Here is a 15,825-nt window from a genome sequence, read left to right on the forward strand (position 1 = left end):
TTTCTTGCTTCTTCCCTTGAACTCAGATTAGAGTATGATTTAGAATGGGATCTATCATCACAAACAGTAGTATTTATATTTTTTTTCAGCTTTAGTGAAGTGCCATAAATTGTACAAATAATTGCATATATTCAAAGTGCACCATGTGATACTTTGATATATATTTATATATAGTGAAATTATTATCACAATAAAGCTAATTAATGTATCTATGACCTCACGTAGTATGTGTGTGTATGTATGGTGAGAATAAGATCTATTCTGTTAGCAAATGTCAATCAGACAGTATATTGACTGTAGTCACAATGCTGTACATTTAATCATTAGAACTGATTCATATTTGAACTAGAAATTTGGACTTTTTGACCAAAATTTCCCCATTTTCTTCACTGCCCAACCTCTGGTAACCACCTCTCTACTCCCTATTTCTATGTGTTCAACTTTTTCAGATTCTGCATATGAGGTCATGCAGGATTTGTCGTTCTGTATTTGTTTATTTCACTTATCATGAAGGTTTCCAGGTAAATCTTTGTTTTCACAAATGGCAGTATTTCCTTCTTTCTAAAGGCTGAATAATATTCTATTATATATTTTCACTAAAATATATTTTATTTTATTTCCATTATATATAATATTTTATTACAATTTAAATTACATTAAAATTATGGCTGGTTAGTATTCTAAAACCTGATAAGCTATTTTATGTTTTACCAAGGAAAATGTGTTCTATGTTTATTCATTCGGCCTGTATTTGCTCATCACCATAAAGGATAAAACGACCTCCAAGCAGAGATGAGATAATCATTGCATGACTTTGTGCACGTTTATCTTGTCTTCACATTGTGCCACAAAGTAGTTATACTAATATCATAGGAGCAGAAATTAATGTTATCCCATGGAATGAGAGAGAGATTGGAGACCTACACATGGTAGGTGTAATGATTCTTTCATTGTGTAAAAGGATGTATTAAAATGCATAAAATAGTCATTTCAAATTTTGACCCTTTCAGAAGCATCCCATTTCACGATACTTCAAAAATGCATGATGATTTCCATGTGATTCTGCTGTTGTTGTTTCTGTTAAAGTGGTCTGATTGTTGGGAAATTGGAGGTAATTACATAAACGTTAAATTTCCATGTTAAACTTTTTGAGGCTAAATGTCTACTTCTCTATTTTTTCTAATGACAACACCCAAAATCATTCTATTTGGGTGAATAGGCTATTTTTGGTTTCCAAAAATGTCACATTTTAGCAAAATATCTTCCAGGAAACAAGAGTCAGGAAGCAAGGACATTGGTAGCTAATGGGAGTAGTTAAGCTTTAGAAATAGAAACAAAGTAGTGATCACTTTACTATTTCCTTAAAGTTAAGGACAAATAAATATCATATTTAATGCAAGAATGGCTGCAGTGTATTTTGGTAAACTTACAGATAAGAAATGCCAAAATCACTTTAGCCTTGCGATTACAACTAAGTGACAAGGCATCCCAGGGCATGTGATTAAGCTGCCATGGAAAAATGCAGTGAAACTTTTAGTGACAGACAAATTGAAAATTTTCTAACACCAATGTCACATTAACACAGAGCAAGTGCAGTAGCACAGCAATGAGGCCAAGGAAGAGAAAGAACAATGAATGTGTTTGACAATCCCTGTCTGGGTATTTGGTATTATCCAGACAATGGTAGAGAAAACAATTGCCAATCAAGTGACTTAAACAAGGTTCGAGTAAAGACTGTGACTAAAAGGACATCCGATAATGCTTCTAAATTTATATCTGCATATGCTATAAAATAATCTAACACAAAGCAAAAGAAAATGAGTAAAATGAATATAATCCTTCTAAATTTACACCTGCCTACACTACAAAATAATCTAACACAAAGCAAAAGAAAATGAGTAAAATGAATATAATCCTTCTAAATTTACACCTGCTTACACTACAAAATAATCTAACACAAAGCAAAAGAAAATGAGTAAAATGGAAATGAGTAATGAGTAAAATAATAGAGTTAAATTAAAATTTATCTAGGAAAAGGAATTGATATACATTTATAATCCTATGAACAAACTAACTGGTCACCAAGTGTCACTTTGCATGAGGATTATTTCTACTATTTTGATATATGAGATCCTGAGAAGAAAGGTATCAGGCATTCTGTGATCTTTGTGCCATCAAGTTGGGGATATGGGTTGGAAAAAAGATTCATAATATGAACTTGCAAAAGGCAGTGTTGGAAAGACTGGATACGGATATAATTCTCTGTGAAAGTTCAATGAATGCTATTCAGAATTTAGTATGCATACAAATCACCTGGGAATCTTTTTAGGATGCACATTCTAACTCAGTAGGTATAAAGTCTGCACAGCAATTCAGCATTTGCACAGAGCTCCCAGATAATATCGACACTGCCCCTTTAAACATCACCTATTACATCCTGGATCTGTGTAACCACCAAATCTTGCATTGAATTGTAATCTCCAACATTTGTGGTCCCACCCAGTGGGAGGTGATTAGGTCATGGGGGCAGATCCTTCTTAGCTTGGTGCTGTCTTTGCGATAGTGAGTGAGTTCACTTTACATGAGATCTGGTTATTTAAAGTGTGTGGCATCTCCCTGCCACCCTTACTTAAAGTGTGTGGCAGCACGCTTGCTCCTGCTCTGGCCATGTGATGTGACTGCCCCTGCTTCACCTTTTGCCAAAAATAAAAGCTCTCTGGGGCCTCCGCAGAAGCCATGCAGATGCCAGTGCTATGCTTCCTGTACAGTCTGCAGAACTGTGGACCAATTAAACCTCTTTTCTTTATTAATTACTCAGTCTCAGGTATTTCTTTATAGTAATGCAAAAATGACCTAATATACCACCCCTTGGGAAACAGGATGTAATGAACTGTTATAGCTGTATTTATTATCTACCCATCATGCATTTTGCTCCTCTTTTTTGGTCCCTTTTCTTATAAAAAGCACTTTGTGTCTGTGTGTGACTATAACCTGCTCACTCCTGAACCCTTCACCTATATAATGGTTGAAACATTACCCAAGTCCACCAATTAGAGTCCTCATTCTTTAGACTCTGATTGGATCATCTATGGGCACATGATACAAGCCAGGCAAATCAGAATTTTTTTGAAACTTTGCTGAAACTCTTGGAAAAGATGCATAACCTTTCACTAAGATTTCCAGGTTGAAAGACAATTTAATCCACTGGGTGGTGGTTCTCTTTATTTCTCTGAACAGAACACTGAGAATGAAGCCAACGTGGATGGAAGTGAAGTTGAGAGATGGAGGAAGAGAAAATTTCCTAATCACATAGTTTTAATGCTGAGCTCAGTCATATCTAAGGCCATTTACCCCTTTGACGTTCCCAGTTGGTGAGCCAATATATTCTTTTTGCCTGTTTGACTTAATTGGAGTCTGTTTCCTTAAAGAAGAGAAAAGAACTGATCTTACTCCTCTTATGCATCTAATATTCTTCTTCTGAATTAAAGTTTCAGTTTTACTTCTTGCCCTCTACACTTCTCTGATTTACAATATAAAGGCTTGCATGTGTAATATTTCTCCTTTCACGGGTGCTAGACACAATCCTGACACAACAAGAACTCTATTGTGACCACCAGCAGAATTCAGGGCCATATTGGTGGCTCTCATAAAATCACAGATTCACAAACATATGGCTAATTGTTTAGACATCTCTCTTTTGTGTCATTACTTCTTTCCATATTTACACTTTTGTCTTCTTTCTACCATATTTACTTGACTTACTACTGGTATGTATTTCTTACAACTCTACAGCTGATAACACTTCTGGCAATTATGTCTAATATATTAAATATTCAATATAAATTTAATTCTTCTGCATTTATTCATTTTCTGCTTCTTGCAGAAATACTTTGATTTCACTTATTTAATATGAAAGAAAATAAATAGTAACCTAGTATGCAATCAGAACTTTTCCAACCACAAAGACTCAGCAGGTGTCATGTAGAGAAGGCATTGTTGTCATTCAGCATTTAGATTGCTCTTTATATTCACAACATGCCATAATTCTCTTTACTTTCAGTACATTAATGCATGTTTTATCAGATGAGGTAAGAGTTCAACAAGGTCTCTTTCTAAAAGCAAAATAATTTCAAAGTCAATAAGTGCCTAAGATGCTCATTGGAGAATTAAATTATACATTGTTCTGAGTTTGAAAGTCTGCTTTCTTCCATAAAAAGCTTATATATATATACACATATATATACACATATATACATATACACACACACACACACGTGTGCATGCACGCACATGCTAGTTTCAATTCTGGATATCATTTTACTAGAAGATAATTATTAGCATGATAACATTATTTTTAATTTAAATTTCTTACATTGAGAAACAATTGGTTCGTCCTATGTCTGACATAAGGTAAAAGACACTGGAAAATTTATTCATGAGTTTTAATTCTCATCATGGGAAGATATGTTGCCCCAGTGATTCCCAGGGTCAACATGTGGCTTTAAAAGTGTTTCCATGAAGACACACAATTTAAGGAAGCATGGTCAACACAATAGTCTATGGAATCTTAGTACCATCAAATGAAGCCAAAATACTAACCAGTTTTTCAGCATTACACCTCTGGCTTCTCACTGACACTGTATTGCTAAGTGGTACTCATTTTTAGCATTTATTTCTCTTTTACTCCTCCCCACCATTTCATGCCTCCCCTTGCCCAATACTCGGTACCCTCAAGCTGTTTCTTCACTTTTGAGAATTATCCATAGAGGTGTAAAACTATAAGCTTATTATTGTCTACTCCAAATTCAAGTCTGCTTTATTCTTTAAAGAAAAATAAAAGAGTTGTCTATGATTCTTGATTTGTGACCCTTGGTAAGGTCCCTGTCATGAATATTTCTCCAGTGCTCTGCCTCGTGGGCCGAAAATGTTACCAAAAGCACTATCTTTTCTTTGCTCAAATCTACTAACCTAAATTAATTCTTGCTAACAAATTATTGACAATTAGTGACTTTATATATTAACTTTGCCATGTAAAGCATTTTCTATTTTCATACAGCCTTTGTGAACCAAAATGATTTTCAAAATTACCACTTAATACTACTTCAACAGATATGGTACAAAATCCAAATCTCTAAACAACAACAACAACAACAACAAAAGAAACTAATTAAAATTAACCTGATATTCTTTGTTGATAGTTTTGTTTGCTTGTGTTTTTGTTTGTTTGTTTATTTTTGCTCCAGTGAATGCGTAACACCTAGCACAGTGGCTGGTACCCAGCAGGTACTTAGTAAATTACTGATAAACATAAACTAGAAGATGCATTTGTACTGGGCTCCTTTCATGGTTTTACTCAAGCTACTTTTGCCTAGGTTTGGAGCTGCCTGGATAGGACAGCTTATGACAAACCATTACTTGCCAATTACATCAATCATTCTTCAGATATTTTTTAATTATACTTTAAGTTATAGGGTACATGTGCACAATGTGCAGTTTTGTTACATATGTATACATACATGTGCCATGTTGGTGTGCTGCACCCATTAACTCGTCACTTATATTAGGTATTTCTCCTAATGCTATCCCTTCCCCCTCCCCTGACCCCACAACAGGCCCTGGTGTGTGATGTTCCCCACCCTGTGTCCATGTGTCTCATTGTTCAGTTCTCACCAATGAGTGAGAAAATGGAGTGTTTGATTTTCTGTCCTTGCGATAGTTTGCTCAGAATGATGGTTTCCAGCTTCATCCATGTCCCTACAAAGGACATAAACTCATCCTTTTTTATGACTGCATAGTATTCCATGGTGTACATGTGCAACATATTCTTAATTCAATCTATCATTGTTGGGCATTTGGGTTGCTTCCAAGTCTTTGCTATTGTGAATAGTGCCACAGTAAACATACATGTGCATGTGTCTTTATAGCAGTATGACTTATAATCCTTTGGGTATATCCAAGTAAGGGGATGGCTGGGTCAAATGGTATTTCTAGTTCTAGATCCTTGAGGAATCTCCACACTGTTTTCCACAATGGTTGAACTAGTTTACAGTCCCACCAACAGTGTAAAAGTGTTCCTATTTGTCCACATCCTCTCCAGCACCTGTTGTTTCCTGACTTTTTAATAATCGCCATTCTAACTGGAGTAAGATGGTATCTCATTGTGGTTTTGATTTGCATTTCTCTGATGGTCAGTGATGATGAGCAGTTTTTCATGTGACTGTTGGCTGCATAAATGTCTTCTTTTGAGAAGTATCTGTTCACATCCTTCACCCACTTTTTGATGGGGTTGTTTGATTTTTTTCTTGTAAATTTGTTTAAAATACTGCCCAAGGTAATTTATAGATTCAATGCCATCACCATCAAGCTACCAATGACTTTCTTCACAGAGTTGGAAAATAATACTTTAACGTTCATATGTAACCAGAAAGAGCCTGCATTGCCAAGACAATCCTAAGCAAAAAGAACAAAGCTGGAGGCATCAGGCTACCTGACTTCAAACTATACTGCAAGGCTACAGTAACCAAAACAGTATGGTACTGGTACTTAAACAGAGATACAGACCAATGGAGCAGAACAGGGGGCCTCAGAAATAACACCACCACATCTACAACCATCCAATCTTTGACAAACCTGACAAAAACAAGCAATGGGGAAAGGATTCCCTATTTAATAAATGGTGCTGGGAAAACCAGCTAGCCATATGTAGAAAGCTGAAACTGGATCCCTTCCTTACACCTTACACAAAAATTAATTCAAGGTGGATTAAAGACTTAAATGTTAGACCTAAAACCGTAAAAACTCTAGAAGAAAACCTAGGCAATACCATTCAGGACATAGGCATGGGCAAGGACTTCATGACCAAAACACCAAAAGCAATGGCAACAAAAGCCAAAATAGACAAATGGGATCTAATTAAAGTGAAGAGCTTCTGCACAGCAAAAGAAACTACCATCAGAGTGAACAGGCAACCTACAGAACGAGAGAAAATTTTTACAGTCTACCCATCTGACAAAGGGCTAATATGCAGAATCTACAAGAAGTTAAACAAATTTACAGATTTTTTTTATGAAACAATTTGTTTGATACCCATAAACCTTGAATCTCCTCATCAAAGCTGCTGAAAATTCTAATCTCTTCACTGAAGTTAAAGTTGCTCAATCACCAAGGACTTCGACTTCAAATTTGTATCGACTGTTTCTAAATGTGACCTCAATGGAATCCTGTTCATAAAATGAGGTGGAGAACAAAGAATACTCATCTTAATCACCCCTACAGGATTTACTAAAAATGTTGTTTAGTCAAGTCTATGTAAATAATATGAACCGACAATGATTTAGTTAGGTTTCTATAGAAGCTAGCACTGACCCAGGTTCAAGTCATCTTAGGAAAAATGTAGTGTTTACTGACAAAATCCATGACGACTAGACAAGAAAAAAATGTCAAAAATTGTGAAGACTCCCCCTTTCAGGGCCTAGATAGCATCTTTTCTTCCTGTGCTTGGTTCTCTTTATAAGCCAGCTTCTTCTGGTTACTGATGGGTCTGTTCCCTCATCACATATGCTTTCCCACAGCCCTAAATCTTATTTTCAATCTTATTCCTAAATCAAGTAATTTTTTCAGTTAGACTAGCTTCTGGACACAATACCAGCTACCTCAGTCACTGAATGATGCCCGATTACAAATGCTCAAGGGAGTAATCTGAATGGTCCAGTTAATCTTTGTGCAAATATATATACGTGCATATATGTCATAAGTTACTAGCGAATGATATTTTGACATTGTCACATACCTCTATTTTAATTCCTCATTATAAATAATAGGTGGTGAATATGGCAAATTAGATAGCAGGATCTGGTACAGAAATTTACACCAAAGTGAATGTGACCCAGGATAGAGGTAATCTACAATTATTAATAAAATAATTTATAACACTGTTGAGGAGTTTTCGATACAAAATGAGAAAAAAAACCTTCTAAGTTCCAAAAGTTCAAATCTTCAGATTATTAGCACTTGAGACTTATTAGCTTTATAAAAGCAAAGAGTTCTCATTTGCTAGCCTGCAAATGACCCTATTATTTTTGTTATCTCTCTTTGTGTTTTGTGCATGATATTAGGACTTTTTAATCATTCAAAAATTTTTTTCTGCCAGAAATTAGATACAGGTAATAGGGAAGAAAGAAAGGGAATCATCCTTTCACGCACAGAAAATTTCAAGTGTGAATACAAGACGTTCAATTGTAATGAGTGTGATAGTGTCTTCCCCATGGAGGCACTCATTTCAGAGACGCACTGAGTATCTCTCTATTCTTAAGATCCATTTGCAACAAGGCAGAAATTCTGGGCCAGGTGCAGTGGCTCATGCCTGTAATCCCAGCACTTTGGGAAGCAGAAGTGGATGGATAACTTGAGGTTAGAAGTTCGAGGCCAACCTTGCCAAGATGGTGAAACCCCATCTCTGCTAAAAGATACAAAAATTAGCTGGGCAAAGTGGCACGCACCTATAGTCCCAGCTACTCTGAAGGCTGAGGCATGAAATTCATTTGAACCTGGGAGGTAGTGGTTGCAGTGAGCCAAGATCATGCCACTGCACTCCAGCATGGGCGACAGAATGAGACTCCTTTCTAAAAAAAAAAAAAAATCTGGAAAGTAATCCAGAACCCACACAAAGCAGGAAAATGGGACATTCATCCCATGTCTCATATTCCTAAGGAAGTTAATGATTTGGTTATGAATGACAAACTAAAAAATGCCATATATGCGATAGTCATATTTATGTATTAGGTATTAAGATGTAAATTTGTTTATAATACATTTAAAGAACAGCATTTTTATAATTCTGTTTGGATTTCTTCATTATTAACATGTTACAAACCTAAAAAGTTGGTAATGTTTTAGACCTCTCTCAGCTTCTTTGTAATCTCAGGACTCATGCATGTTCTTTATCTTACTCCCTGGCTCCTTTTTTTTTTTTTTTTTCTTTTATGAGACAAGGTCTTCCTCTGTCACCAGGCTGAAGTCAACTCTCACTGCAGCCTCAATCTGCTGGTCTCAAGTGATCCGCCCACCTTAGTCTCCTGAAAAGTAGCTGGCACTACAGGCATGTGCTGTGATGCCCAGCTAACTTCTGTATTTTTAGAAACGTGGGTCTATATTGCCCAGGCTGGTTTCAAACTCCTGGCCTCAAATAATCTTCCTGTCTTGGCCTCTCAAAGAGCTGGAATTACAGGCATTCGTTGCTGTGCTCGGCCTACTCTCAGGCTCTTTAGATCTTAAACTATCTTCAGATTTACACGGGGTTATGAAAGGAAGTATCTGTTTTCTCCTTGGTCCACACTGTTAGAAGGGGAAGTTCAGTCCCTGAAAGAACCTTAAAGGAGCTTATCTATAACCACAGATGCAGCTGCCTCTCCAGTTCAAACTCTTGGTAACTTAGAATCACTATACTTACAAATTTTCTCATCTTCTCAAGTTCTGTTAAATGCCTTCTCCACATAGCCCATTTCTGGAATATAAATGCTTGTCTTCAAAAGCATTTTATCCAATCATTTATAAAGAAAAAGCAAATCTTTCATATTTTGATGTAATTTGCTGTTACAAATTATATTGACATTTTGACTTTTTATGAGTAATTAGTTGGATATAAAATAGCATTACTTTTAGTTAGTTGAACTATTCATTTCCGTGAAAACCACTAATGCAAATAAAAAATATTTTATCACTGCTAAGGTTGCCAACATCATGTTAAGATGAGGCCTTTCATCACCCTCCCTTTATTAATGCATTCCATTTCTATAAATTCCAGATCCTTTTACCTGAGACAAATAGTGCCACAGGAAACTGTTCAATCATTTAGTATTGCCAACTGCTAGATTTTGTATTTCTCAAGTGATTATAGCTGCTTATGGACATAATGATCATAATTTTCCATTATAATTGAAGGAAGATTTGAGTAAAAGGTAAAGAAAACGTTAGCAACTAAGAATAAAGGATTTTCTGAAATGGCTTCTGATACTTCCAAAACACATTTGATACATTCTTCTTTGTGTACTTATTCCTTTATAACTTAGTGGTGCCAAGTTCTTATGTTATTTGTTTGTTTTGATCTTACTGTAGGAACAAAAACAATGTTTGATTATTATATTTTTAATATTCAAGGTTTCTAATATAAAACAATAAAAATTCATACTTAATGTATGCACCTATTCTTAAAAATAAGAATAATAATTACAGATACATTGATTCCATATATTTCGTTAAAATCCATTAATGTCAGGAAGAATCATTATGTACATGAAGATTTTATTTAACATTATTCAAGTTTTTGCTACACTCTGGCCTCTTTAATAGCCCTTTCTTGTCCAGATAGGAATTTATCCAATTGTACAGATGCAGAATATATTTCACCTCATCAAAAGGGAGAAGGACGTACTCTGGCAAAGTGTAATACCTTCCAAGTGCAGTTTCTTTTTTTTTTTTTTAATTTATTTTTATTATTATTATTATACTTTAAGTTCTAGGGTACATGTGCATAACATGCAGGTTTGTTACATATGTATACTTGTGCCATGTTGCTGTGCTGCACCCATCAACTCGTCAGCACCCATCAACTCGTCATTTACATCAGGTATAACTCCCAATGCAATCCCTCCCCCCTCCCCCCTCCCCCCTCCCCATGATAGGCCCCAGTGTGTGATGTTCCCCTTCCCGAGTCCAAGTGATCTCATTGTTCAGTTCCCACCTATGAGTGAGAACATGCGGTGTTTGGTTTTCTGTTCTTGTGATAGTTTGCTAAGAATGATGGTTTCCAGCTGCATCCATGTCCCTACAAAGGACACAAACTCATCCTTTTTTATGGCTGCAAGGATCTAGAACTAGATGTACCAGATGACCCAGCCATCCCATTACTGGGTATATACCCAAAGGATTATAAATCATGCTGCTATAAAGACACATGCTCACGTATGTTTATTGTGGCACTATTCACAATAGCAAAGACTTGGAATCAACCCAAATGTCCATCAGTGACAGACTGGATTAAGAAAATGTGGCACATATACACCATGGAATACTATGCAGCCAAGTGCAGTTTCTAAGTTACCAGGAGTTAGAATTGGAGAGGCAGCTACATCTGCAGTTATAGATCACTTGTCTCCCAAGTCTTCCAAGTGCAGCTAATTTTGTCCTTTATATGAGAAGTTTATTATTATTATTATTATTATAAGTATGAAACACTCTAGTTATACAAAATGGCATACCAGCCTTTTCCCTCTCCCTTTAAAAATTAAGTATGGAACACTGAATTATTTTCAATTTTGTGTGCTGTGTATAAGGAGGTGAGTGTATTTTTCAAAAAACCTTGAAAAAAATCATGAAATGTAAAGTAGAACTCCCTCATTTTTAAAATATCAGTTTCATAAAAATAAGCATTTTGTGAAAGCAAGTAATGTGGTAATCATATCAGCCATCCATTTATTTTTCTCTTAATACTTGAGCCTGTATCTTGAAATAAAGACTTTAAAAGGTGTTGACTTTTTTTCTAATTATTAGTTTTGTATTTATAGTTTTCAATTAATTTAGTATATTAGTGGAAATTATTATTTACAATTGGGTAAATATGGGAAGCAGAATTTGAGTTTAGTTGATGTCAGTGTGCGATTTCAGCAGCTGGAAATAAAAACGAATGTGGAACAAAAAGTTTAGGAAAGGGAACTGATGATGCTAAGAAGATTCCTATACTAATATGGTTAGGCTTTGTGTCCCCACCCAAATCTCATTTTGAATTGTAAACCACATAATCCCCATCATCTCTATGTGTCAAGGGAGAGACCAGGTGGAGAAAATTGAATCATGGGGGCGGTTTCTCCGTGCTGTTCTCATGATAGTGACTGAATTCACATGAGATCTGCTGATTTTATAAGAGGCTTTTCCCTCTTTACTAGGCACTTGTCCTTCCTGCTGCTTTGTGAAAAAGATGCCTTGCTTCCCCTTTGCCTTCTGCTATGATTGTAATTTTTCTGAGGCTTCCTCAGCCGTGCTGAACTGTGAGTCAATTAAACCTCTTTTCTTTCTAAACTGTCCAGTCTCAGGTAGTTCTTTGTAGCAGCATGAAAATGGACTCATACATATGTACTACTTAGCTAATCTGTTCTGGCACTATGTTATTGGCTTTTCTGGTTATTTTGTAAAATTTAATCTTGATATAATCTTATTTTCTATGACATATGAGGAAACTAATGCAAGATATGTTATGTGACTACCCAGAATAAAGTATCAACGATTTGAATTACTAGAATTAAGAAGTTACTTTTAGTCTAGGTCTTTCTGACATCAGTGAATGCTATTTCAAATACATCTATCAGGTGAACAGAAAGTGCTGAGTTTTCCATAGGTCCTCCAAAGAACCCAAAATTATTCTTGTGACATTAGTTTGCATTATGTTGAAAACTACTATGACTTTCTTTGTTTTGCTTTATGTTACTGCATTTCATTTTATTTATTTTTTTCAGGGGAAAAATATTTCAGCTCTTGTCTTGAACTAAGTTATGAAAATTATGGTGAGGAAAATTCTGTATGTGCTATGTACTATATTCATATACAAATTTATATGCTATATTATTTTTCTTTAAGAAATTTATTTTAAATAGGTTTTTTATAATATGGTTGGGAAGTCAGTAACCCTTACCATTTGCAGAAATAACCATAATGTTATTAACTACTAATTTTTTGCAGTTTTTTGTATCATTATGAGATCTCATTACAAACAATAATATCTAAATCCCATTTGAAAAAATAATGCATACATACATTTGGCAAACTCCAATATTCTTGCATGAAACTTTTAGACTCCTACTTGCATAATTACTGTTTCTAAAGGTACGTAAGAAGACTTACTCTCATCTGCAGGGACAGTTCGCTTAAAGACAGTTTGACCCCAACAACCTACAGTGGCATGCATTTGGCAAACTCCAGTTTTCTTTCCATAGAGGAGTACAAGATGCTTTATTTTGGCCCTGTCTTTAATTCCTAAAGAGGCAGACTCCTCTAGCCACTTTCCTACTTTCAAAATTAACTAAACATAAGAAAATAGTCAGTGTCTATGTTCACTCGGTCTATGTTCAAGTGCAACCATAAACTCCACAGGGTATATCAGACTCTCTCAAGTACTCTCCATGTTCCAATCTAATAAATTTCCAAATCATTTCTTTTTCTTCCATTTTTTTTACATTTTCGTAAGTATGGTAATTGCAACTCTATTAAACTTATAGGCTATAAACTCCTACAGCTGGATCATCTGAGTCTTTTCCAGTTGTCTATTTTTTTCCCTTAGAAATATCATCTGGAGCCTCTAATGAGATTAATAGAAAATTATAATCAACCTAAAATTACCAGACATTCCAAGAGACAGGATAAGCCCCAAATGAAGGGAAAAACCAAGCATTATACATATATAAATTAATAAATAAATAATAAATAGGGTTATGCACCACATAATAATGTTTTAGTCAACTACAAGACACATATGAAGGCAGTTCAAATAAGATTATAGTGAAGTTGAAAAATTCCTTTCACTTAGTGATGTTGTAATACGATACATTATTCACATGTTTTTTGGTGATAATTGTGTAAATAAATCTGCCACTCTGCCAGTCATATAAAAATGTAGCACATAGAGTGATGTAGAGTACATAATATTGATAATCATAATGATTACTATGTCACTGATTCATGTATTTACATTATACTTTTTATTGTTCTTTTAGAATATACATCTTCTACTTATGAAAGCAAAGGTGAACAGTAAAACAACCTTAAGCAGGTGCTTTAAAAGGCATTATTCTCATAGGAGATGACAGCTATATGTGTGTTATTGCTCCTGAAGATCTTCCAGAAAAACAAGATGTGAATGTGGCAGATGGTAAAATTGATTATCCTAACCTTGTGTAGGCATAAGCTAATGTGTGTGTTTGTGTCTTCATTTTTAATAAATTAACTCACAACGTCAAATAAATATACTTTAAAAATAGAGAAAAGCCTATAGAACAAGGATATGAAGAAAGAAAACCTTTTGAATAGTTGTACAACATGTTCATGTTTTAAGTGTAATTACAAGAGTAAAGAAGTTTAAAATATTAAGATTATAAAGTAAGCTAACGTTCAATAACAACACATTGTTATTAAAGAAATTTATTTTAAATTTTTGTGCAGCCTAAGTATACAGTGTTTATGAAGTCTGCAGTAGTGTACAGCAATGTTCTAGGCCTTCACATTCACTCGCCACTCACACACTGACTCACCCGGAGCAAGTTCTAGTCCTGCAAGCTTCATTCATGGTAAGTGCCCTACACAGGTGTACCATTTCTTAAAATCTTTTATAATGTATTTTTACTGTGTCTTTTCTATATTTGGATACGTTTAGATAGACAAATACTTATCATTGCATTACAATTGCCTACAGTATTCCATACGGTAACATGTTGTAAAGGTTTGTAGCCTAGGAGCAATAAACTATCACACTTAGCAATCAGCTAGGTATGTATGAGACTATACCATCTAGGTTTGCGTAAGTACACGCTATGATGTTTGTACAATGACAAAATTGCCTAACAACACATTTCTGAGAAGGTGTCCTCATTGCGAAGTGGCATATGACTATTTATGTGAGTGTGTGTGTGTGTGTGTGACCCTCTCTCTTTCTCTCTCTGAAGATTTTTGAGAAATAAACAATGATATTTTTAAAAACTTAGAAGCCTGGAAAGAGAAACAAATATAGTTATTAAGAACAATAATTTAGTTAGTATAGTAGCATTATCAGTGATACACATTTTTTGTTATTACACAGGTTCTTTATAAATAGTTATTTTAATGATTTTAGTCACAACAAAACAGAAAATATATATATATTCCTAATTTTTAAAGTAGGCAAGTATTTCTTTTTATTTGTTCTGGTTTATTTGATGTGTGTCCTAAATAAAATACTCGTTTTCCCCCCAAAAAATATTCTGGACATGAAGAGTTCAGTCTCTATTCTCAATATAAAGGCCGATTTAAGTCTCACTAGTAAGAAAATGGAATGCAGCTTATAATGTGGAAATATTTCTTATTCTTTCACTTTGTATTAGCCAGGATTAATCATTTTCGGCTTTTCAGAAGATGGGAATTCATAATATGAATGGTCATTACTCTACAGAGTTGTAATTCATTTTAACATTATACAACATTTTTTTCTTAGTAATAAAGCATCTATTTTTATTGTTATCTAATATGTCAAGTAGTGCTTATATTACCTGGGCCAATGTTAATTTAACAAAAACATTCTGAATATTTGTGCCAAGAGAGGTTCAATTATGTTATTGCTCTACTGTTTCAGCCAGTCTTTATTTTCAAAGAATAGAGAAAAACCTATAAAACAAGGATATGAAGAAAGAAAACCTTTTGAATAGTTGTATAACATGTTCGTGTTTTACAACATGGTTCTTAGAACCACCCTTTAATTAAGGGTCTAATACATTTCTCCCCTTTCATTATCTGTTTGTAAATCCATCACAAGGTAAAAAATTTAAGATGGAACACATGAAAATTTGCCACATCATAACTAACAGATAAATCATGTAGCCATGAGCATGATAGCCAAGTTCATGCTCTAGGTAGCTAAATGTAAACTCCTTGGACAAAGTTATTAATGGAAGAGAAATGGGTTGGGGAAAGAAAAAGAGTATCTGAGGAATTATACTAACTACAAATACTTTACCCTAAACAATTCCTGCTCAGAAACAATGACACATTATTCATACATTCATTCTATAGATTGTAAGTTTGTTAAAGGCA

This window comes from Macaca fascicularis, chromosome 6, assembly GCF_037993035.2.
Source record: "Macaca fascicularis isolate 582-1 chromosome 6, T2T-MFA8v1.1".
NCBI classification, from domain to species: domain Eukaryota; kingdom Metazoa; phylum Chordata; class Mammalia; order Primates; family Cercopithecidae; genus Macaca; species Macaca fascicularis.